Below are 25,349 nucleotides of genomic sequence, written 5' to 3'. Positions count from 1 at the left end.
GCGTCCGCTTCCCTGCCCCTTCTCCTGTGACTGACAGCCGGTTGTTCGGCAAAGCCAATAATTCATCAGTATTGCTAAAGCAAAAAAATAATAATGGGAGTGGATCCAAAGCAGCGATAACACGTGAATAGAATATTTTCATGTCTTCTATGTTTTGTACCCACTCCTGCTTTTGGCTATCAAATCATAAGCCAATTCTGATTAGATCATACAGGCCTTACAGCTGCTACATAGACAGGATCCATTGTAATTCTGATTTTTCCTTCCTTCTCACAGACCAGAAGAAGGGTCAAATAAATGATGATGTCAACCAGGCCTAAAAGGCAAAATAATGTCCCAGTCATGAAGTTGGGAGGATGGGAACAGCATGAGAAGTCCATAGTGGCCCAATAACATAGTAATGAGGTGTCAGCAGCATGAGGAGACCACAGAGTGGGCCAGTGACATAGTGGTGATGTGGCAGCAGCATGATGAGACCACAGAGTGGTGATGTGGCAGCAGCATGAGGAGACCACAGAGTGGCCAAGAGACATAATGTTGAGGTGGCAGCAGCATGAGAAGACCACAGAGTGGTAAAGTGGCAGCAGCATGAGGAGACCACAGAGTGGTGAAGTGGCAGCAGCATAAGGAGACCACAGAGTGTCTCAGAGACAGAGTAGTGATGTGGCAGTAGCATGAGGAGACCACAGAGTGGTGATGTGGCAGCAGCATGAGGAGACCACAGAGTGGTGAGGTGGCAGCAGCATTAAGGGGGGCAATACTAGTAACAGCTGAAGATGGTGCTGAAAATAGGAGCACCTGGCAGGTGTGGCATCAGGCGGGTGGCAGCATCAGAATAGTAGCTGAAGCAGGTAGCCAGAAGAAACAGGTCTCTTTTGTCAAAGTGTTGGTGTGGTACCATGGATTACAGGGAGTGCAGAATTATTAGGCAAGTTGTATTTTTGAGGATTAATTTTATTATTGAACAACAACCATGTTCTCAATGAACCCAAAAAACTCATTAATATCAAAGCTGAATATTTTTGGAAGTAGTTTTTAGTTTGTTTTTAGTTTTAGCTATTTTAGGGGGATATCTGTGTGTGCAGGTGACTATTACTGTGCATAATTATTAGGCAACTTAACAAAAAACAAATATATACCCATTTCAATTATTTATTTTTACCAGTGAAACCAATATAACATCTCAACATTCACAAATATACATTTCTGACATTCAAAAACAAAACAAAAATAAATCAGTGACCAATATAGCCACCTTTCTTTGCAAGGACACTCAAAAGCCTGCCATCCATGGATTCTGTCAGTGTTTTGATCTGTTCACCATCAACATTGCGTGCAGCAGCAACCACAGCCTCCCAGACACTGTTCAGAGAGGTGTACTGTTTTACCTCCTTGTAAATCTCACATTTGATGATGGACCACAGGTTCTCAATGGGGTTCAGATCAGGTGAACAAGGAGGCCATGTCATTAGATTTTCTTCTTTTATACCCTTTTTTGCCAGCCACGCTGTGGAGTACTTGGACGTGTGTGATGGAGCATTGTCCTGCATGAAAATCATGTTTTTCTTGAAGGATGCAGACTTCTTCCTGTACCACTGCTTGAAGAAGGTGTTTTCCAGAAACTGGCAGTAGGACTGGGAGTTGAGCTTGACTCCATCCTCAACCCGAAAAGGCCCCACAAGCTCATCTTTGATGATACCAGCCCAAACCAGTACTCCACCTCCACCTTGCTGGCGTCTGAGTCGGACTGGAGCTCTCTGCCCTTTACCAATCCAGCCACGGGCCCATCCATCTGGCCCATCAAGACTCACTCTCATTTCATCAGTCCATAAAACCTTAGAAAAATCAGTCTTGAGATATTTCTTGGCCCAGTCTTGACGTTTCAGCTTGTGTGGCTTGTTCAGTGGTGGTGGTCTTTCAGCCTTTCTTACCTTGGCCATGTCTCTGAGTATTGCACACCTTGTGCTTTTGGGCACTCCAGTGATGTTGCAGCTCTGAAATATGGCAAAACTGGTGGCAAGTGGCATCTTGGCAGCTGCACGCTTGACTTTTCTCAGTTCATGGGCAGTTATTTTGCGCCTTGGTTTTTCCACACGCTTCTTGCGACCCTGTTGACTATTTTGAATGAAACGCTTGATTGTTCGATGATCACGCTTCAGAAGCTTTGCAATTTTAAGAGTGCTGCATCCCTCTGCAAGATATCTCACTATTTTTGACTTTTCTGAGCCTGTCAAGTCCTTCTTTTGACCCATTTTGCCAAAGGAAAGGAAGTTGCCCAATAATTATGCACACCTGATATAGGGTGTTGATGTCATTAGACCACACCCCTTCTCATTACAGAGATGCACATCACCTAATATGCTTAATTGGTAGTAGGCTTTCGAGCCTATACAGCTTGGAGTAAGACAACATGCATAAAGAGGATGATGTGGTCAAAATGCCTAATAATTCTGCACTCCCTGTATATAGTCTGATGCATCAGGCATTAGTGTTTGAAAATCCTGGGTGATCCACACCTGATTCATTTTCACAAAGGTAATTTTCTCTACATTTCATTTTGAGTGGAAAGGCGAGTTCTCCTTGGGGTAACTATAGAGGCCCCCCCTCCCTGTCAGACCTGCATGAGGATTGGCAATGGCGCAGATAGGCAGCGGCCAACTGACTACATAGGATGTCTATATAGTAGTTCAGTTTGTCCTCCCTCTCAACGGGTGTGAAAATGGACCTGTAGCAAAGGTCTAACATGGTAGAGAGCCAGTAGTTGTCCCTCTGACTAATGGTGATAATATGGCTGTCACAACACAAGCAAGTGAGCATGCATCGGGCTATTTGAGCAAGTGACTCGGATGGATTCCCTGTCTCCATCTCCACTGCATACTGCCACGGTGTGTCTGGGTCCTCTGCATCATCTTCCTCATCGCCCTGTAGCTTCTCTGGCTTCTCCTGCTTCTTCTCTCCTGTCACCTGTGTAGAAAAACCACCCATTTCTCTACACATTGCTTGTGCTTGAATGTCCACCTCCTCTTATAGCTCAACCCCCACAGGGCTCATGTGGATGTGAGATATAGTCGCCACGTCTCCTGTCCCCTGGCCAGCCAGATTTAGCAGCATCTGCTCTAGGACATGAATCAGTGGAATGACGTTGTCTATCCCATAATCCTGGCGACTGACAAATAAAGTGGCCTCCTCAAAGGGCCCGAGCAAACGGTAGGTATCACGCATTAGCTGCCACTGGCTGACATTGAAGTTACACAGGGAAGTACTCCTGTCCGCTTGGATCAAGAAATCGTTTATGACTTTTCTCTGTGCTTATAGTCAGTCCAACATATGGAGGGTGTAATTCCAATGTGTGGAAACATCACATAGCCTATGTTGGGGGATGCCGTTCTGCCGCTGCAGCTCAAGGAGGGTGTGCTTTGCAGTGTACAAGTGGCTGAAGTGCATGCAAAGTTTCCTGTCCATTTTTATGATGTCTTGCAGTTAAGCGGAAGACTTCAGGAACCGCTTGACAACAGATTGAACACGTGTGCCATGCAGGGCGCATGGCTAAGCCCTCTTTGACGCAGTGCTGACACCTTGTTCTTCCCTTTGTCGGTCACTATGGTTCCGATTTTGAGTTGTCACAGAGAAATCCAGGATTCAATTTCTTAACAAAGGACACGGAGCAGTTCCTCCCCTGTGTGACTCAGTTCGCTCAGGCAAATGAGGTGCAAAACAGTGTGACACCGCCGTGCCCTGCACATGTGGTATGCTGTAGGGCACTGTGAATTCTCCCTGCAGTGGAGGCTGAGGACACGGTGGAGCATGAGGAGGCAGAGGCGGACATTGTCGCAGGACCAACAGCGTGAGAACATGGCGGCAGAAGAGGCGTCACCTGGCCCAGTTGCTGGTGTCGCTGTGCAGAAACCACAAACATCCAGTGGGCCGTAAAGGACATGTATTGTCCCTGACCGTAGTTACAGCTCCACACGACGGCTGGTACTGCCTTTTTGGCAAACAAATGATGGCTTGGGAATTTCACCTCTGCTCGGTACAAGCCATCAGTTCTCTAAAAGGGGCAGAGTCCACCACTTGGAAAGGGAGGGATTGCAGCACCAGCAACTTGGCCAATAGCATGTTCAGCTTTTGCTCTGTTGGTTGAGTGGACTCACACTGTTGTTTCTTGGCAATTTCTTTGGTGATCAATTGCTGACGGAATGAATGACGAGGAGTAGGAAGAGCAGGAGCATCAGGGTCAGCAAATTATGGGAAGGACAGACAGCTCCCTTCGGCTGAGGTGGTGGAGCCTTGACTGCATGAAATTGGGTGCGTGCTACTGGGTGATGCAGCATGTGTTTACACAGGGCTATGGTGCCAACATTGGCACCCTGGCCACGCTTCACCTTCTGCCCACAAATGCGGCAGATGGCCATGTTCACCTCCTCCGACTGCCTAACAAAAAATTGACACACCGATGAGTATGGCATTTTCCCACCAACACTCTGCGCTGACTGACTGCTACTGCTGCCTCCGTAAACCGCCGCACGCTACTTTTAGGGATGGTAGGCTCCTGCGAAGTGGGTGGTCTACCCCGGGCATGTTTTGCTCCTGACCTTCCACTGCTTAATCCATAATTACAGGACCAACCTGGGCAAGGTTAATTAAACACGTATTTACAAAAGCCTATACAGGCAATGAAAACCTATCTTGGCCCAGGTCAAATTAATACTTCACTTTTATTGAATACATTGTTAAAAAGTGTCACTGTTCATTGTGAATCACATTTGAAAAAAACACACAGACAAAAACACACAAAATGTGGTGTTAAAAACACAGTTGTGGCCCATCGCAAAAGATACTGTATGTCATCACATAGAGGCGATATACTGGATCGCTAGCTCTAAAAATAATGAGGACAGCAGAATCAATTCTGTATGCCCACAAGGGGTAATATTGGTTTTGAGTGCTGATAGATTATTTGTCCAATCCCCTATTTTGCCAGCATACGGGGCTCTTAACATATACGCCCTGGACTAAAAGGTGAATGGACCTAATAGTACCAACAAAAAAAAAAATATACCTGTGACCAAAACACAACCGCTATTATCTGTTAGCGGAATGTGTGACCGCATGTTAGCATGTTCATGACAACACCAATTGTTTAATACCCATGGGCAACAAATCGCACAATTTGTGGCACATCAGATGTATCGGGGGATTTATTTGCATCCACCCACTATACAACTGGGCATGTTCTGAACAAGCCAAGGGACTGCTTGGTATTGGCTGGGTATATTCTAACGTCCCAAAGCGCTGCTACCAGCAAATCTGGTTAGCAGCACATAAGGCAGCAAATAACTAATGCTGCCCTTTGTTGAGGAGGATTTGTTGCATCTACCCTCAACAAACATAGGACATTATCATGGTGCAGTTTCACACTATCCAGAGGCGATCGCTGTACTAGTGTGGCCTAAAGGTATTGACATTAACTTGACCAGATAATGTCAGTGCAGTCAGACTGATGTGTTCTGTGTTTAACTAGAACCACCGCCTGTTGATGCTATTTGTACAGATCAGATGGTGTACACAGGGCTGGCAGGACTGCTGTCCTCATACGAGTGTGACCAGTCATAAATATGAGACGGGTCACTAATGATGATTGCCAAATGAGGGCCACATATCTGCTAGTTAAAACCTAAAACTGCCCCCCGACATGTTTCGCCAGTCTCGCTGGCTTCCTCAGGGGTAACGGGCAGCAATGAATAAACTCGGCACCGGAAGCCTAAATGATGTCCCTTGTGATTGACAGGATCGACTGGCCTATCAGTAATAAACGCAAAAACGTACCAGTGCCAATCGCTGTGAGAGGAGTATCTTTTGCGGTGGGCCACAACTGTGTTTTTAACACCACAGTAGTTATTTTGTGTGTTTTTGTCTGTGTGTTTTTTTCAAATGTGATTCACAATGAACAGTGACACTTTTTAACAATGTATTCAATAAAAGTGAAGTATTAATTTGACCCGGGCCAAGTTAGGTTTTCATTGCCTGTATAGGCTTTTGTAAATACGACCTTCCACTGCTGCCACCCTGCTGCCTCACTCGCAAGCTGCCACCCTTTTCTCCTGATGATGAAGCCTCTTCTACACCCAACTCCCAAGTGCGATCGGCTACATCATCATAATCCGCTACTGTCTGCACATCACTGATGTCCCCCTCAACGGTCTTAGGGCCAGGAGCCTCCTCATCACTACTTGCCCACCTACCAGAGGAAGCGGCGGATGTCTCCTCCAGATCTTGGCTGGGCAGTAGCTGCTGACTGTTCTCTGGTAGCTCATCCTCGCTGTATAGTGGAGCTGAGCCCACAGCATACAATACTTCTGTGGCTGAGGGAACATCAAAGGACAGAAGCAGGTTGAGGACAGGTGAAGGCACAGGACCTGCTCCCGGGCCATGCCAACAAAGTGTTGTGTCTGACAAACCCACCAACTTTTGGCTCGGGGTGTCTGATGTTACGTACTTTCGACGAACCAAGTCAAATATTTAAAGATCGAGTCAACCATTCAAGCACCGCTGGGTTGCTGGTCAAGATACAACTGCTAGATGACACAGAGCTCAGATCTCTCGCTGCGACTCCTGCTGCCGCCGGCGCCCCCCCCCCCCTCCTTCTTCTTCTGCCTGCGACAAAAACATTTTTGCCACTGCCCATTCCTTTTGAAGTGTCTGTCACATATCTTTCTGACATACTGTATGATAAAAGAATTAAATTAAAATTAAAATACATCTCAAAAAAGGACGTAGTACAATGTTACTTCACCACAGAACGGCAATTAAGACATATTCTTTTTCCTATTTCTACACCCCAATTTAAGAAATATGACAATCACAATTCACCGCAGAACAGGTGATGGGACGTACACATATTTCTTTTTTCTACACCATGTAAATGGCTGGAGTACAATGTAACTTGACCGCCAAATGGCATATATATATATATATATATATATATATATACTCTGTATATATATATATATATATATATATATATAGATACAAAAAATTGGACTGCACTCCCAGCAATTAGTGAAGAAAATCTGAGTTTATTCACCCATCTGTGGCAAAGCGACGTTTCGGCTCCAACTGAGCCTTTCCCAAGCATTGGTGAACAATACATAGCAAGCATATATAGGTGTGTCAAATATACAATCAATATAATCACATAATTGGTACTTTACAAATAGTATCTATGTATGATACATGTCAGTACAAAAATACATTTCATTAATATGACATCAAGTGACCTGTGCTAGATAAAATGACAAAAAATCAAAACTGTGCACTGATTAAAAGAAATATCGAAGAATACACAATTATTAGCACCTGTAGCCAATTATCTTAACATTAGTACATCAGCTGTAACGATAGCCAAGTGCAACAATATAAGGGATTGATGAATTTTAACCTGATAGACGGATGGAGCCCACATATACTGTAGCGCCGATCGGCGCGTCCTGTGAAGTCCAATGCGCATGTTCCAGCCTGTCAGCGTCATCGGAGGAAGCCGCATACAAGCGCCACGTCGTCGCTCACTGATGACATCAGTCGCACCTTAGTGACGCCCACCGATGTCAGCAGCAGGCGGCGCCTGCGCTCTGCTCTTACCACCCTATGTCCACCATATTAGTTAAGGGAATCCTATCCGCTTGTATGCGGCTTCCTCCGATGACGCTGACAGGCTGGAACATGCGCATTGGACTGCACAGGACGCGCCGATCGGCGCTACAGTATATGTGGGCTCCATCCGTCTATCAGGTTAAAATTCATCAATCCCTTATATTGTTGCACTTGGCTATCGTTACAGCTGATGTACTAATGTTAAGATAATTGGCTACAGGTGCTAATAATTGTGTATTCTTCGATATTTCTTTTAATCAGTGCACAGTTTTGATTTTTTGTCATTTTATCTAGCACAGGTCACTTGATGTCATATTAATGAAATGTATTTTTGTACTGACATGTATCATACATAGATACTATTTGTAAAGTACCAATTATGTGATTATATTGATTGTATATTTGACACACCTATATATGCTTGCTATGTATTGTTCACCAATGCTTGAGAAAGGCTCAGTTGGAGCCGAAACGTCGCTTTGCCACAGATGGGTGAATAAACTCAGATTTTCTTCACTAATTGCTGGGAGTGCAGTCCAATTTTTTGTATCTACAAACGTGGGGTAAGCACCTGCTGCCGTCCTTGGATTTTGCACCCATATACTAAGGGTGGTGCCGCCTGTGTTTTTTCTTTTTTTCATTTTTTATATATATATATATATATATATATATATAGTTAATAACACAATGAGTAATACTCAATTCCTTTCAAAATAATTATAATTTTATTGAACATTTTTCAAATACTGATTAATTAATAATGACAGTAGGGAATCTACTCAATAGTGCCAAATTGCAATCATCATTTTCAACTGTATAGTAGAAAGGTGCCAAAAAATTATAGATAATCCACATCTATTTCATATGCAAAAGATGGTATAATCCATGGATACATTGTACTAGGTATGTTTATATATTTATCGGGCTATTATATATTTTTTTTTCCCTATTAATATATTCCTCAAAAATAGTTAAACAATGTAAAATCAACTCAGAACGGCTAATAGGATGTATGTATCTATCCTATTAATACACCCCGTAAATGGCTGTTGCACCTAGGTTTTAGTGGAGGACAATAAGAAAAATATATTTTCATTAGACCTCAGATCAGACTTCAGCTGACATCCCCAATCAGACCCCGAATGTTAATAAGACCCCAACAAGACCTCAGCTCAGACCCCAATGTGAATGACCCCCCAATCAGACATTAGACACCAAACAGACCTCTTATTAGCCCCCACTGCCTCTCATATTAGCCCCCAGCAGCCTTAATTGCCTCATATCAGCCCTCAGTAGAGCCCATTGCCTCTCATATTGGCCCCCATCGCCTTATATCAGCCCTCTGTAACCCCTATTGCCTCTCATTTTTGCCCCCAGCAGCCCCATTGCCTTATATCAGTCCTCTGTAGCCCGCATTGTCTCTCATTTTGGCCCCCATTGCCTTTTAGCAGCCCTCTGTAGCTCCTATTGCCTCTAATTTTGGCTCCCAGCAGTCATGTTAGCCCCCATTGTCTCAGATCAGCCCCCAGCCTAATGTTTAATAAAATTAAAAAAACACTTACTACAACATGCCGGTACGCAGGGGAGAACACGTGAGGTTCATGGTGGGCTGAACGGTACAATAGTTCATCAGGTACTCACGGTTAGCAGATGCTTCCCTGGGCCAGCAGGGCAGCGAAGGGGAGAACAGCACCAGATTCTGCGGGGCACACTCTATTACAGGGGACACCGGCCAGGTGGTGATCGAGGTGCCCTTGATGGTGATTGGATTTTCTGGGTGCTTGTGCTGCTGGGCCCCTAAATTAAGGTAATGTCATGACGCCAGCACCTTGGTGGTGCAAAATGATGAGAGTGGTTGTAGTATGGAGATAGAAGAATGAGGCAGGGTTTGAATCCAACTAAGAACTTTACTGTAACCAGGATCTTGACAGCAATTTTACATACAGTTATAAACAGTCTCTTATGAATCTGTAGGTTGGACGTGGCAAATCCAAGTAACAGGCTCTATATGTGGCTATATCTCAGGCTATATTAGGAGATAATGTACTCACAGGTATTTAGTCCTGAATATGGTTGTGGTCTTAGTGACGGTTTTAGGGTCCCAGTCTTCTACTTCAGTGTTGCTACAGATGGCCTTTCTGTACTTGCAATAATAAACTGTGAGGCTGCCAGAAGCTGATAAACCTTCACCTTGGTACAAAGGCGCATGGAAGCCTATTATAATGACTATTGTCCTCATTTGTATTTATATAGAAAATAATCTTTCACTGGGCACCCCAGAAGGGTTTCCCATGAAGCAAGGTCCCACCTTTTGCCTGTTCCTTGGCTTTGATAACTGAAATTGGTGTGGGCTACTCTGGGCCGTGGAGCTCCAGAGACCTGAGAGGAGGGAGTTATCTCCTTCCCTCTGCTCCTCACTCCTCCTTCTGCTACATCTCACCAAGTAACTCTCACTAGGCCTGAACTGTGGTATATATACTGTGGTGCTATCCCCATCTAGTGGTGGAATCGGTGTAGTGCACCTGACACCCAGTTAACAGGGATCTTTATACAAAAGTGCAATACAACATGGTACAACATACATCATAACAAGATTTGCAGTGCCCCCATGAGTGGGACGCTGCATTACCTCTCCTGCTCCTGGACGCCGCCGCTCCTCACCACCCGCAGAACGCCCTCACGCTGTGCACAGCCACTGCACAGCTGACAGCCTCCGCCACTGCTCAGCCGACAGCGATCATTAGTATTCGTCCCATAAGATGCTGGGGCATTTTTCCCCCACTTTTGCGTCTTATGGGGTGAAAAAAACAGTAATGCACCCAATAAATGGTTGTATAAACTTACTTGCACTCCAATCACAAGCAAGGTTTGCTGGAATTAGTGGTGTCTCATATAGTGCGAACAACCTTAAGATGCGCTAAGAAGATATAGTACCCCCAAAAAATTTTAACAGAAAATTCAGAAACTGTACGTTATTCTATACTGCACAAAAAAGTAAATACATCCCTTTCTTGTAATATACTTTAACAGCTGTATTTAGCTTTACAACCAACTCTATTTTATTGCTCCACTGGATCAAAAATGTAAAAAATAAAGCTACTTTGCAAAAAAAAAATATTTCCTAATGCTCGTTGATTGGGTCTGCTGTATAAATGCAGCTGTATCAGGATGAGTTTTAGCAGTAGCCATCACTTGTCCTCAGACTGTAGTAGTGATCGCTGCATGTTCACCTCCACAGAAGAGCAGGCAATTGTCAAGGAGTCGGCTGCTAGTCCAGATAACCGGTTTATGTCTGATGAAAATATTTATATTAATATCCTAGCAGTCTGTTTGCATTTTTGTCTCCTGTCCCTCATCTGTCCCTCATCAGGGAGGAGACAATACAAGGACAGCGGTTGATCTGCTAGATATTATTAGTAGAATGAGTAAAACATTTCTTATTTTAAAAATGGATGCAAAGATGGAGTTTGGTAACCTAAGTGGGCATTTTCTGGTTTCTATTTTAAAAATTATGATATACAGTAATGGTCTTTTTCCTCACTGCAGTTAAATGCCTTTATTTTCCATAATGAAACTACATCTTGTTGCGTTTGTTCAAATTTCCTCATGTTGCCTCTTGTCTCATTCACATCCCCTAACTGCTTCTTTTTGTTGCTGATATTAAAGAGGTGATGGTTTGAGATATAAAATGTATGGTTTTGCTATTTCCAAATGATGTTTTGTTTACATTAAACCATCTACATACAGTATACAGTATGTTTGCCCAGTCTACACTCCCTCCTAAGAGAATTTGGGCAACTCCCAGACTATAAATTCAACAGTACAAAGAAAGAAGTGCTCCAGCTTACTGTTTCTCCAGCTAGACTAGAAAGTCTTAAAACTAATGCCGAGAGTCCTCCCATAAGTATTTGGGGATTAACGTGACCCTCTCCCACACTACCTTATACTAACTTTCCCCTCTTATTTCAGCAAATATGGTTGATCTCAACTGGTTCACCTTTCCCTTTTCTCTCTGTAGCCATATTTGATGATTAACATGACCCTTCTTCCCAAGTTTCTCTATCTATTTGAAACCTTACTTGTTCCAGTTCCCTTGAAGAATCTCGTGTTCCTTAAAGCAGACCTGCTATGGTTCATATGGTCTAATAGAATCATGAAAGCTGCCCCGCTGGCTAGCAATAGTTCAGGCTTCCTCTCTCTTCTCTATGCTCTCCAACTGCTTCTTTTTATTCCATCCATCACTGCCTGTTAGTCTTATATTTGATGTCCAAACCCTGATTCAGAATGGTTTGTTCTGTTTTACAGATATAGTTGATCATTTCTCATAGAACTATATTGCCCTGCAGGGAATTGCATAGTAGATTTTATTTGCCTTCCCAAAGTGAATTCAATGATATCCATATTGGACATTTTATCCAAACTATCTTCTTGAGCCACCTTGTTTCATTGTCTACAGTTTTTGAATGCCTCTATAGATTTGGTATGTCATCAAAGGGACTTACGGTATATTGGTCATATGCAATATTTTTGTTGTTTAAGTAGACATTCTTACATGATTAGGTCGGAGGAGTCATGTGGGCTCATATGGTGAAGGGCAGCCAAGAACTCTAGGTGTGCTAAACCTACAAAGAGAATCAGTACAAACTATGAGTGCACTAGTATCTCACCCTGCACATCTTCATATGCCCAATCTAAAAGCAGCTACTTTGGATTGTTGGAGATGTAAAATGTCAAACCTTATTCCATATATTTTGAGCTTGCTCAATAATGTAACCAGTTTGGTTTAAGGTTGAGCTTAAGGTCTTAGACTATAATGTTTATTTGAATCCTATGTCCTAATTGCTCAATTTTCCACCTATGCCAAGTGATCCACCAGACTGTTTTTGAATATTTAAAGTTACGTGCTGTCTTATAACTAAGCAATATGTGCAGACCTCTCCACTTCACTCCTGGATCTTCAGGATAAAGGAAGTTAGGAACACATTACCGCCATATTTGTTTTAAACCACTTCTGTGTTTTTTGTGTTAGGAATATTTACATTCTGGTTTTAATGTATGTATTATTTTTTTCTTTTCTATAGTTTGCAGATTTTTAATACTCACACTTCATGGTTTTGTATTTTTCAATGTTGCAGTGATAAAATAAACTTTAACTGTATTTTGTAAATGTGATGTGTAATAACATGGATCTTCATTTTGTTTCCTATACATACTTAATTGTTTTCCACACTAATAAAGAGACAGCTGAATAAATAATATAGTGTAGTCAGAATGGCCTTGTGATGGCATAACAGAAACAAAGTAACATAGTTTGTAAGGCTGAAAAAAAGACATCTGTCCATGCAGTTCAGCCTGTTATCCTGCGAGTTGAAGTGACTCAACCCCTTTAAGGAGAGTTTACATAGTCTAAGCTAAAGCCAAGAATGCCCTGGTCTCCCTTTCTGCATTGGGTATATTAGATCAAGCATGCAGAAAAAATACAACTTGTACTGTAAAAAAATATAGCTCTCTGTGAACAAGGAAGTACAGTACAGTATGGAGTAAAAAAAAAAAAAAAAAAAACATTAAATAATAAAAAATACTAACTTTTCGACGGGAAGTTGTTAAAACAAATGAGTATACCTTATGTAATTTCACAGGCATCAATTGGGAAACATATGTTCATACATCTAAGGCCAAGTTCACATTTCAGTTATTTGGTCACTTATTTCTATTACTTATTGTGAGCCAAAACCAGTAGTGAAGCCTACTGAAAGATATGTACCCAGTGTTGGACTGGGGTACCTAGGGCCCACCAGTAAAATTTATTATGGGGGCCCACCGTACGGATACATTCAAATATAATAAATAATCTAACGTTAATAATCAAATGTTTTTATATGCAAAAATTTTATTTTTTATTAACATAGGCTGGTTGAGGTGCTCTACATTGAATATATGTATATAGTGCAGTAAGTCTAATGTTTTATGTGCCACTTGTTCAGGGGGTTGGAGACTAGGGGCCCACCTTGCTCAGGGGCCCACCGGGGGATTACCCTGTATCCCTGTGGGCCAGTCCGAGCCTATATGTACCTGTTCTGTGTTTTTGACCCGCACCTGGTTTTGTCTCACAAATTTTAACTGATCAAAATAACTGACCAAATACGGTAACTGAAGTGTGAACTCAGCCTAACATTTACATTCACATAGGCATTTTTGCAGACCCCATTCAGATACATGGGAAATAACAGACATATCTTCAACAAATCTCTCAGGCACTGAAGCTGCACAATGAAGATTTATATGCAATCAGTGTTGCAATGCAACCTTCAATGATGACCTTTAGGCCCCTTTGACATAATAATAAGTATGTGGCCAGTATTTTGCATCAATGTGTGTAAGCTAAAGCCAGAAATAGAAGCTACAGATTGAAAGTACAATAGAAAGATGTGTGTCTCCTTTTTGTCTCCTAGGGTTGCCACCCAGCCAGTATCTCACGTCCAAGCCGATAATTTAGCACTCCTGCTGGTGCCGCAAATTTTTTTTTCCCCGGCAATAATAATTGCTGGTATTTTCCAGGACTATTACTAATGAACGCTTTCATTGTGGAGCGCTTGTTAGTACAGCCTTTAACTCCTTCACCCTCCCTCACTTCTTTTAGGGCTTGTTCACCGCTTGTTGCGGTCCATAAATTGCGGATCTGCAAAAAACGGATGCCGCCAGTGTGCTTACTGCAATTTGCGGAACGGAACAGGACGCCCATTATAGAAATGCCTATTCTTGTCCGCAAAATGGACAAGAATAGGACAGGACTCATCATCTTTGCGGGGCCAAGGAACATAGCAACGGATGCGGACAGCTGTCCGCATCTTTTGCAGTCCCATTGAAATGAATTGTTCCATATACGGACCGTTTGCGGACCGCTTAAAGCGGTCCGTATACGGAACGCAAAATACGTTTGTGTGAACAAGCTCTTAAGAGAAAACAAAAAAAACTCACCTCATCCATTTAATCGTGCAGCTGTGAGCACTTGCTGCTGACTGGATGTGCAGGACAGGACATGCGAGACGTCATCATGCTGGAGCGCATGTCCTGTGCTGAGCATCATAATTAATTCTGGGGGGCACTAATGGAGGCATTACTATTACTGGGGGCACTAATGGCGGCACTATTAATTCTAAGGGGCACAAATGCGAACACTAATAATTCTGTAGGGCACAAATGGGGACAATATTAATTCTGTTGGGCACTAATGGGGGGCAATATTAATTTTGGGAGGTCGCTAATAGGGGCATTACTATTACTGGGGGGCATTAATGGGACATTGCTATTACTGGGGGGCACTACTGGGGACATTATAAATTCCGGGGCATTAATGGGGACATTATTATATCTGGGGGCACTAATGGGGGCATTATTAATTCGGGGGGGGGGGGGGCACTAATGGGGGCATTATTAATTCTGGGGGGCACTAATGGGGGGATTATCCATTTTGGGGGGTCACTAATGGAGGCATTAATATTAATGAGGGCACTAATGAGGGCACTATTAATACAAGGAGCCATAGCGACTTAACACCCTGTGTTAAACCACGACACCAACAACCACACACCCTTTGGGGTGAGGCTTAACTTAGCTGTTATTTTTAGTTGGGAAAGGTAGCAACCCTACCCTCTCCTGATTTTGATTTACAAATACTGATGCCAAATACTGACCAAATACTAATCGTGTCAAAATAGCCTAAAGGTTGTCATCGAAGCAAAACCCATAGAGAGTGCAGATAAATATTCATTGTGCAGCTTTGGAGATTTGTTGGAAAAATGTCTGTGATTTCCCATACATCTGAAAGAAGTTTTCAAAAATCCATACATATCCACACAGGGGTGAATCCAGGGTTAGACTCATTAGAAAAGTATTAGGGGGACATTCATTAAGTCCAGCATTTTCCACTCCTATCTTAATCTATCCCCCACTGGTGTCAGATGCACCAGAATTATTAGGGGTGCATTCTGCTGCTCTGTGTGAGAAAATGAGAATCTATGCCAGGCATAGATTATAATAAATGCCAGGTCTGCTATAACTGGCTCTGCACTGCCGTGCTGCGTCCACTTTTTCGAAAAGTAGTGAGCAGGGTTTTAAACCATCAAATAGTCACAAATTTTGTGCAACCATGTCATAAGCCAAACTGTGTAGATTTATCAAGAAAGGTGCTTTCTGCATTGGTCTTGATATCACTTGTGTTGTGGAGGATGCTTAAGGCTGAGTTCACACGAGCGTGACAGATTAGGTCCGGATGCGTTCAGGATGCGTTCAGTTAAACTCGCACCATTTTGCAAGCAAGTTCAGTCAGTTTTGTCTGCGATTGCGTTTAGTTGTTCAGTTTTTTCCGCGCGGGTGCAGTGCGTTTTAAAGAATTTTTCACGCGCGTGATAATAAACGGAATGTTTACAAACAACATCTCCTAGCAACCATCAGTGAAAAACGCATTGCATCCGCACTTGCTTGCAGATGCAATGCGTTATTCACGCAGCCCCATTCACTTCTATGGAGACAGGGCTGCATGAAAAACGCAGAATATAGAACATGCTGCGATTTTAAAGCATTGCAGAAGTGATGAGTGAAAAAAAACGATCATGTACACAGCCCCATTGAAATGAATGGGTCAGGATTCAGTGCGGGTGCAATACGTTCACCTACTGCATTGCACCCGTGCGGAAATCTCGCCCGTGTGAATGCAGCCTTAATTTGCACGCTGGCTGGTCTCTCCCCGTCCCTTCTGAAAAGTGGCAAGTTGGCGTAAAAACACCACTTTTTCAAAAGTTGTATGTTTGCGACTACTTAATCCCACTTTTTTGGTGCAAACTGAATGATAAATTTCCCCCTTAGTTTTCACTTTATACATTTTCTTCTTTTTGTATTTCTCATGGCTTTTACTAAAAAGTAGTCTAAAAATGCATTTGTATAAAAAAAAAAAAAAAACTTGCATGGGCAGAGCCAGTGTTACAGGCAGTGTAAAGCTAGCATTCAGAGATGAGCAAAGTTCTCAAAAATTAAATTTGGCTGCTTCATGGAATTTCAAAAACAAATTAGCTTTGTTTTGAATTATTTCATCGCAAAGCAAATTTCTTTGTGAGCAGCAGGCACAATGTTGGTGAATGGTAATTATGCTGCCCCCACATCATTTAACTCCTCAGATGCCGCGTTTGTCGCTGATCACATCTTATGAGATGACCATTGAGGGCTGTCAAGTAGAGTTGAGCGAACACCTGGATGTTCGGGTTCGAGAAGTTCGGCCGAACATCCCGGAAATGTTCGGGTTCGGGATCCGAACCCGATCCGAACTTCGTCCCGAACCCGAACCCCATTGAAGTCAATGGGGACCCGAACTTTTCGGCACTAAAAAGGCTGTAAAACAGCCCAGGAAAGAGCTAGAGGGCTGCAAAAGGCAGCAACATGTAGGTAAATCCCCTGCAAACAAATGTGGATAGGGAAATGAATTAAAATAAAAATTAAATAAATAAAAATTAACCAAAATCAATTGGAGAGAGGTTCCATAGCAGAGAATTTGGCTTCCCGTCACCCACCACTGGAACAGTCCATTCTCAGATATTTAGGCCCCGGCACCCAGGCAGAGGAGAGAGGTCCCGTAACAGAGAATCTGTCTTCATGTCAGCAGAGAATTAGTCTGCATGTCATAGCAGAGAATGAGGCTTCACGTCACCCACCACTGCAACAGTCCATTGGCATATATTTAGGCCCAGCACCCAGGCAGAGGAGGGAGGTCCCGTAACAGAGAATCTGGCTTCATGTCAGCAGAGAATTAGTCTGCATGTCATAGCAGAGAATGAGGCTTCACGTCAGCCACCACTGCAACAGTCCATTGGCATATATTTAGGCCCAGCACACACACAGGCAGAGGAGAGAGGTCCCGTAACAGAGAATCTGGCTTCATGTCAGCAGAGAATCAGTCTGCATGTCATAGCAGAGAATGAGGCTTCACGTCAGCCACCACTGCAACAGTCCATTGGCATATATTTAGGCCCAGCACACACACAGGCAGAGGAGAGAGGTCCCGTAACAGAGGATCTGGCTTCATGTCAGCAGAGAATCAGTCTGCATGTCATAGCAGAGAATCAGGCTTCACGTCAGCCACCACAGCAACAGTCCATTGTCATAAATTTAGGCCCAGCACCCAGGCAGAGGAGAGAGGTCCCATAACAGACAATCTGGCTTCATGTCAGCAGAGAATTAGTCTGCATGTCATAGCAGAGAATGAGGCTTCACGTCAGCCACCACTGCAACAGTCCATTGGCATATATTTAGGCCTAGCACACAGGCAGAGCAGAGAGGTCCCGTAACAGAGAATCTGGCTTCATGACAGCAGAGAATCAGTCTGCATGTCATAGCAGAGAATGAGGCTTCACGTCACCCACCACTGCAACAGTCCATTGGCATATATTTAGGCCTAGCACACAGGCAGAGCAGAGAGGTCCCGTAACAGACGATCTGGCTTCATGTCAGCAGAGAATCAGTCTGCATGTCATAGCAGAGAATGAGGCTTCACGTCAGCCACCACTGCAACAGTCCATTGGCATATATTTAGGCCCAGCACACACACAGGCAGAGGAGAGAGGTCCCGTAACAGAGAATCTGGCTTCATGTCAGCAGAGAATCAGTCTGCATGTCATAGCAGAGAATGAGGCTTCACGTCAGCCACCACTGCAACAGTCCATTGGCATATATTTAGGCCCAGCACACACACAGGCAGAGGAGAGAGGTCCCGTAACAGAGGATCTGGCTTCATGTCAGCAGAGAATCAGTCTGCATGTCATAGCAGAGAATCAGGCTTCACGTCAGCCACCACTGCAACAGTCCATTGTCATAAATTTAGGCCCAGCACCCAGGCAGAGGAGAGAGGTCCCGTAACAGACAATCTGGCTTCATGTCAGCAGAGAATTAGTCTGCATGTCATAGCAGAGAATGAGGCTTCACGTCAGCCACCACTGCAACAGTCCATTGGCATATATTTAGGCCTAGCACACAGGCAGAGCAGAGAGGTCCCGTAACAGAGAATCTGGCTTCATGACAGCAGAGAATCAGTCTGCATGTCATAGCAGAGAATGAGGCTTCACGTCACCCACCACTGCAACAGTCCATTGGCATATATTTAGGCCTAGCACACAGGCAGAGCAGAGAGGTCCCGTAACAGACGATCTGGTTTCATGTCAGCAGAGAATCAGTCTGCATGTCATAGCAGAGAATGAGGCTTCACGTCAGCCACCACTGCAACAGTCCATTGGCATATATTTAGGCCCAGCACACACACAGGCAGAGGAGAGAGGTCCCGTAACAGAGAATCTGGCTTCATGTCAGCAGAGAATCAGTCTGCATGTCATAGCAGAGAATGAGGCTTCACGTCAGCCACCACTGCAACAGTCCATTGGCATATATTTAGGCCCAGCACACACACAGGCAGAGGAGAGAGGTCCCGTAACAGAGGATCTGGCTTCATGTCAGCAGAGAATCAGTCTGCATGTCATAGCAGAGAATCAGGCTTCACGTCAGCCACCACTGCAACAGTCCATTGTCATAAATTTAGGCCCAGCACCCAGGCAGAGGAGAGAGGTCCCGTAACAGACAATCTGGCTTCATGTCAGCAGAGAATTAGTCTGCATGTCATAGCAGAGAATGAGGCTTCACGTCAGCCACCACTGCAACAGTCCATTGGCATATATTTAGGCCCAGCACCCAGGCAGAGGAGAGAGGTCCCGTAACAGAGAATCTGGCTTCATGTCAGCAGAGAATCAGTCTGCATGTCATAGCAGAGAATGAGGCTTCACGTCACCCACCACTGCAACAGTCCATTGGCATATATTTAGGCCTAGCACACAGGCAGAGCAGAGAGGTCCCGTAACAGAGAATCTGTCTTCATGTCAGCAGAGAATCAGTCTGCATGTCATAGCAGAGAATGAGGCTTCACGTCAGCCACCACTGCAACAGTCCATTGGCATATATTTAGGCCCAGCACACACACAGGCAGAGGAGAGAGGTCCCGTAACAGAGGATCTGGCTTCATGTCAGCAGAGAATCAGTCTGCATGTCATAGCAGAGAATCAGGCTTCACGTCAGCCACCACTGCAACAGTCCATTGTCATAAATTTAGGCCCAGCACCCAGGCAGAGGAGAGAGGTCCCGTAACAGACAATCTGGCTTCATGTCAGCAGAGAATTAGTCTGCATGTCATAGCAGAGAATGAGGCTTCACGTCAGCCACCACTGCAACAGTCCATTGGCATATATTTAGGCCCAGCACCCAGGCAGAGGAGAGAGGTCCCGTAACAGAGAATCTGGCTTCATGTCAGCAGAGAATCAGTCTGCATGTCATAGCAGAGAATGAGGCTTCACGTCACCCACCACTGCAACAGTCCATTGGCATATATTTAGGCCTAGCACACAGGCAGAGCAGAGAGGTCCCGTAACAGAGAATCTGTCTTCATGTCAGCAGAGAATCAGTCTGCATGTCATAGCAGAGAATGAGGCTTCACGTCAGCCACCACTGCAACAGTCCATTGGCATATATTTAGGCCCAGCACACAGGCAGAGGAGAGAGGTCCCGTAACAGAGAATCTGTCTTCATGTCAGCAGAGAATTAGTCTGCATGTCATAGCAGAGAATGAGGCTTCACGTCAGCCACCACTGCAACAGTCCATTGGCATATATTTAGGCCCAGCACCCAGGCAGAGGAGAGAGGTCCCGTAACAGACAATCTGGCTTCATGTCAGCAGAGAATCATTCTGCATGTCATAGCAGAGAATCAGGCTTCACGTCACCCAACATTGGAACAGTCCATTGGCATATATTTAGGCCCCGGCACCCAGACACAGGATAGGTTCATTCAACTTTGGGTAGCCTCGCAATATAATGGTAAAATGAAAATAAAAATAGGATTGAATGAGGAAGTGCCCTGGAGTCCAATAATATAATGGTTAAGGGGAGATAGTTAATGTCTAATCTGGACAAGGGACGGACAGATCCTGTGGGATCCATGCCTGGTTCATTTTTATGAACGTCAGCTTGTCCACATTGGCTGTAGACAGGCGGCTGCGTTTGTCTGTAATGACGCCCCCTGCCGTGCTGAATACACGTTCAGACAAAACGCTGGCCGCCGGGCAGGCCAGCACCTCCAAGGCATAAAAGGCTAGCTCTGGCCACGTGGACAATTTAGAGACCCAGAAGTTGAATGGGGCAGAACCATCAGTCAGTACGTGGAGGGGTGTGCACACGTACTGTTCCACCATGTTAGTGAAATGTTGCCTCCTGCTAACACGTTGCGTATCAGGTGGTGGTGCAGTTAGCTGTGGCGTGTTGACAAAAGTTTTCCACATCTCTGCCATGCTAACCCTGCCCTCAGAGGAGCTGGCCGTGACACAGCTGCCTTGGCGACCTCTTGCTCCTCCTCTGCCTTGGCCTTGGGCTTCCACTTGTTCCCCTGTGACATTTGGGAATGCTCTCAGTAGCGCGTCTACCAACGTGCGCTTGTACTCGCGCATCTTCCTATCACGCTCCAGTGCAGGAAGTAAGGTGGGCACATTGTCTTTGTAGCGTGGATCCAGCAGGGTGGCAACCCAGTAGTCCGCACAGGTTAAAATGTGGGCAACTCTGCTGTCGTTGCGCAGGCACTGCAGCATGTAGTCGCTCATGTGTGCCAGGCTGCCCAGGGGTAAGGACAAGCTGTCCTCTGTGGGAGGCGTATCGTCATCGTCCTGCCTTTCCCCCCAGCCACGCACCAGTGATGGACCCGAGCTGCGTTGGGTGCCACCCCGCTGTGACCATGCTTCATCCTCATCCTCCTCCACCTCCTCCTCATCCTCGTCCTCCTCGTCCTCCAGTAGTGGGCCCTGGCTGGCCACATTTGTACCTGGCCTCTGCTGTTGCCAAAAACCTCCCTCTGAGTCACTTCGAAGAGACTGGCCTGAAAGTGCTAAAAATGACCCCTCTTCCTCCTCCTCCTCCTCCTCCTGGGCCACCTCCTCTTCCATCATCGCCCTAAGTGTTTTCTCAAGGAGACATAGAAGTGGTATTGTAACGCTGATAACGGTGTCATCGCCACTGGCCATGTTGGTGGAGTACTCGAAACAGCGCAACAGGGCACACAGGTCTCGCATGGAGGCCCAGTCATTGGTGGTGAAGTGGTGCTGTTCTGTAGTGCGACTGACCCGTGCGTGCTGCAGCTGAAACTCCACTATGGCCTGCTGCTGCTCGCACAGTCTGTCCAGCATGTGCAAGGTGGAGTTCCACCTGGTGGGCACGTCGCATATGAGGCGGTGAGCGGGAAGGCCGAAGTTACGCTGTAGCGCAGACAGGCGAGCAGCAGCAGGATGTGAACGCCGGAAGCGCGAACAGACGGCCCGCACTTTATGCAGCAGCTCTGACATGTTGGGGTAGTTGTGAATGAACTTCTGCACCACCAAATTCAGCACATGCGCCAAGCAAGGGATGTGCGTCAAATTGGCTAGTCCCAGAGCTGCAACGAGATTTCGCCCATTATCACACACCACCAGGCCGGGCTTGAGGCTCACCGGCAGCAACCACTCGTCGGTCTGTTGTTCAATACCCCGCCACAACTCCTGTGCGGTGTGGGGCCTGTCCCCCAAACATATGAGTTTCAGAATGGCCTGCTGACGTTTACCCCGGGCTGTGCTGAAGTTGGTGGTGAAGGTGTGTGGCTGACTGGATGAGCAGGTGGAAGAAGAGGAGGAGGAAGCCGAGAAGGAGGAGGTGGCAACAGGAGGCAAAGAATGTTGCCCTGCGATCCTTGGCGGCGGAAGGACGTGCGCCAAACAGCTCTCCGCCTGGGGCCCAGCTGCCACTACATTTACCCAGTGTGCAGTTAGGGAGATATAGCGTCCCTGGCCGTGCTTACTGGTCCACGTATCTGTGGTTAGGTGGACCTTGCCACAGATGGCGTTGCGCAGTGCACACTTGATTTTATCGGATACTTGGTTGTGCAGGGAAGGCACGGCTCTCTTGGAGAAGTAGTGCCGGCTGGGAACAACATACTGTGGGACAGCAAGCGACATGAGCTGTTTGAAGCTGTCTGTGTCCACCAGCCTAAATGACAGCATTTCATAGGCCAGTAGTTTAGAAATGCTGGCATTCAGGGCCAGGGATCGAGGGTGGCTAGGTGGGAATTTACGCTTTCTATCAAATGTTTGTGAGATGGAGAGCTGAACGCTGGCGTGTGACATGGTTGAGACGCTTGGTGACGGAGGTGGTGGTGGTGGTGTTGGTGGTACATCCCCTGTTTGCTGGGCGGCAGGTGCCAACGTTCCTCCAGAGGCGGAGGAAGAGGCTGAGGCGGCAGCAGCAGAATAGGCCGAGGCGGCAGCAGCAGAAGAGGTAGCAGGGGGAGCCTGAGTGACTTCCTTGGTTTTAAGGTGTTTACTCCACTGCAGTTCATGCTTTGCATGCAGGTGCCTGGTCATGCAGGTTGTGCTCAGGTTCAGAACGTTAATGCCTCGCTTCAGGCTCTGATGGCACAGCGTGCAAACCACTCGGGTCTTGTCGTCAGCACATTGTTTGAAGAAGTGCCATGCCAGGGAACTCCTTGAAGCTGCCTTTGGGGTGCTCGGTCCCAGATGGCGGCGGTCAGTAGCAGGCGGAGTCTCTTGGCGGCGGGTGTTCTGCTTTTGCCCACTGCTCCCTCTTTTGCTACGCTGTTGGCTCGGTCTCACCACTGCCTCTTCCTCCGAACTGTGAAAGTCAGTGGCACGACCTTCATTCCATGTGGGGTCTAGGACCTCATCGTCCCCTGCATCGTCTTCCACCCAGTCTTGATCCCTGACCTCCTGTTCAGTCTGCACACTGCAGAAAGACGCAGCAGTTGGCACCTGTGTTTCGTCATCATCAGAGACATGCTGAGGTGGTATTCCCATGTCCTCATCATCAGGAAACATAAGTGGTTGTGCGTCAGTGCATTCTATGTCTTTCACCGCTGGGGAAGGGCTAGGTGGATGCCCTTTGGAAACCCTGCCAGCGGAGTCTTCAAACAGCATAAGAGACTGCTGCATAACTTGAGGCTGAGACAGTTTCCCTGGTATGCATGGGGGTGATGTGACAGACTGATGGGGTTGGTTTTTAGGCGCCATCTGTGCGCTTTCTGCAGAAGACTGGGTGGGAGATAATGTGAACGTGCTGGATCCACTGTCGGCCACCCAATTGACTAATGCCTGTACCTGCTCAGGCCTTACCATCCTTAGAACGGCATTGGGCCCCACCATATATCGCTGTAAATTCTGGCGGCTACTGGGACCTGAGGTAGTTGGTACACTAGGACGTGTGGATGTGGCAGAACGGCCACGTCCTCTCCCAGCACCAGAGGGTCCACTAACACCACCACGACCATGTCCACGTCCGCGTCCCTTACTAGATGTTTTTCTCATTGTTATGGTTCACCACAACAACAAATATATTATTTGGCCCAATGTATTGTATTCAAATTCAGCGGGATATAAATTTGAGGCCTAGTATTTAGGCGCTGGGTGACCGGTATGGATTTAGTGACAGAATTAGACTTGGAAATGCACAGAAGCGTGTGTGTGAAGTTATTCTGAATGACCCTATGTGCACCTTGAATATTATATACCCTTTTAGGGATAGATTTCAAATAGCTCTGATATAGCAGAAACCACTAAATTATGAAATTGCTAAATTGGGAATTGTACTTCAACCCAGAACAAAAAATGTGCTTTGACGGACACTAAATAACTTTCCCAGCTACAACAGGACAGCGGTAACGAGAGATTTAGCGGGATATAAATTTGAGGCCTAGTATTTAGGCGCTGGGTGACAGGTATGGGTTTAGTGCCAGAATTAGACTTGGAAATACACAGTAGCGGGTGTGTGTGAAGTTATTCTGAATGACCCAATGTGCACCTTGAATATTATATACCCTTTTAGGGATAGATTTCAAATAGCTCTGATATAGCAGAAACCACTAAATTATGAAATTGCTAAATTGGGAATTGTACTTCAACCCAGAACAAAAAATGTGCTTTGACGGACACTAAATAACTTTCCCAGCTACAACAGGACAGCGGTAACGAGAGATTTAGCGGGATATAAATTTGAGGCCTAGTATTTAGGCGCTGGGTGACCGGTATGGATTTAGTGACAGAATTAGACTTGGAAATGCACAGAAGCGTGTGTGTGAAGTTATTCTGAATGACCCTATGTGCACCTTGAATATTATATACCCTTTTAGGGATAGATTTCAAATAGCTCTGATATAGCAGAAACCACTAAATTATGAAATTGCTAAATTGGGAATTGTATTTCAACCCAGAACAAGAAATGTGCTTGAACGGACACTAAATAACTCGCCCAGCTACAGCACTAAGGACAGATTTAGCGGGATATAAATTTGAGGCCTAGTATTTAGGCGCTGGGTGACAGGTATGGGTTTAGTGCCAGAATTAGACTTGGAAATACACAGTTGCGGGTGTGTGTGAAGTTATTCTGAATGACCCAATGTGCACCTTGAATATTATATACCCTTTTAGGGATAGATTTCAAATAGCTCTGATATAGCAGAAACCACTAAATTATGAAATTGCTAAATTGGGAATTGTATTTCAACCCAGAACAAGAAATGTGCTTGAACGGACACTAAATAACTCGCCCAGCTACAGCACTAGGGACAGATTTAGCTGGATATAAATT

This window comes from Bufo gargarizans, chromosome 4, assembly GCF_014858855.1.
Source record: "Bufo gargarizans isolate SCDJY-AF-19 chromosome 4, ASM1485885v1, whole genome shotgun sequence".
NCBI lineage: Eukaryota > Metazoa > Chordata > Amphibia > Anura > Bufonidae > Bufo > Bufo gargarizans.
Note: the sequence above shows the minus strand (reverse complement) of the source record.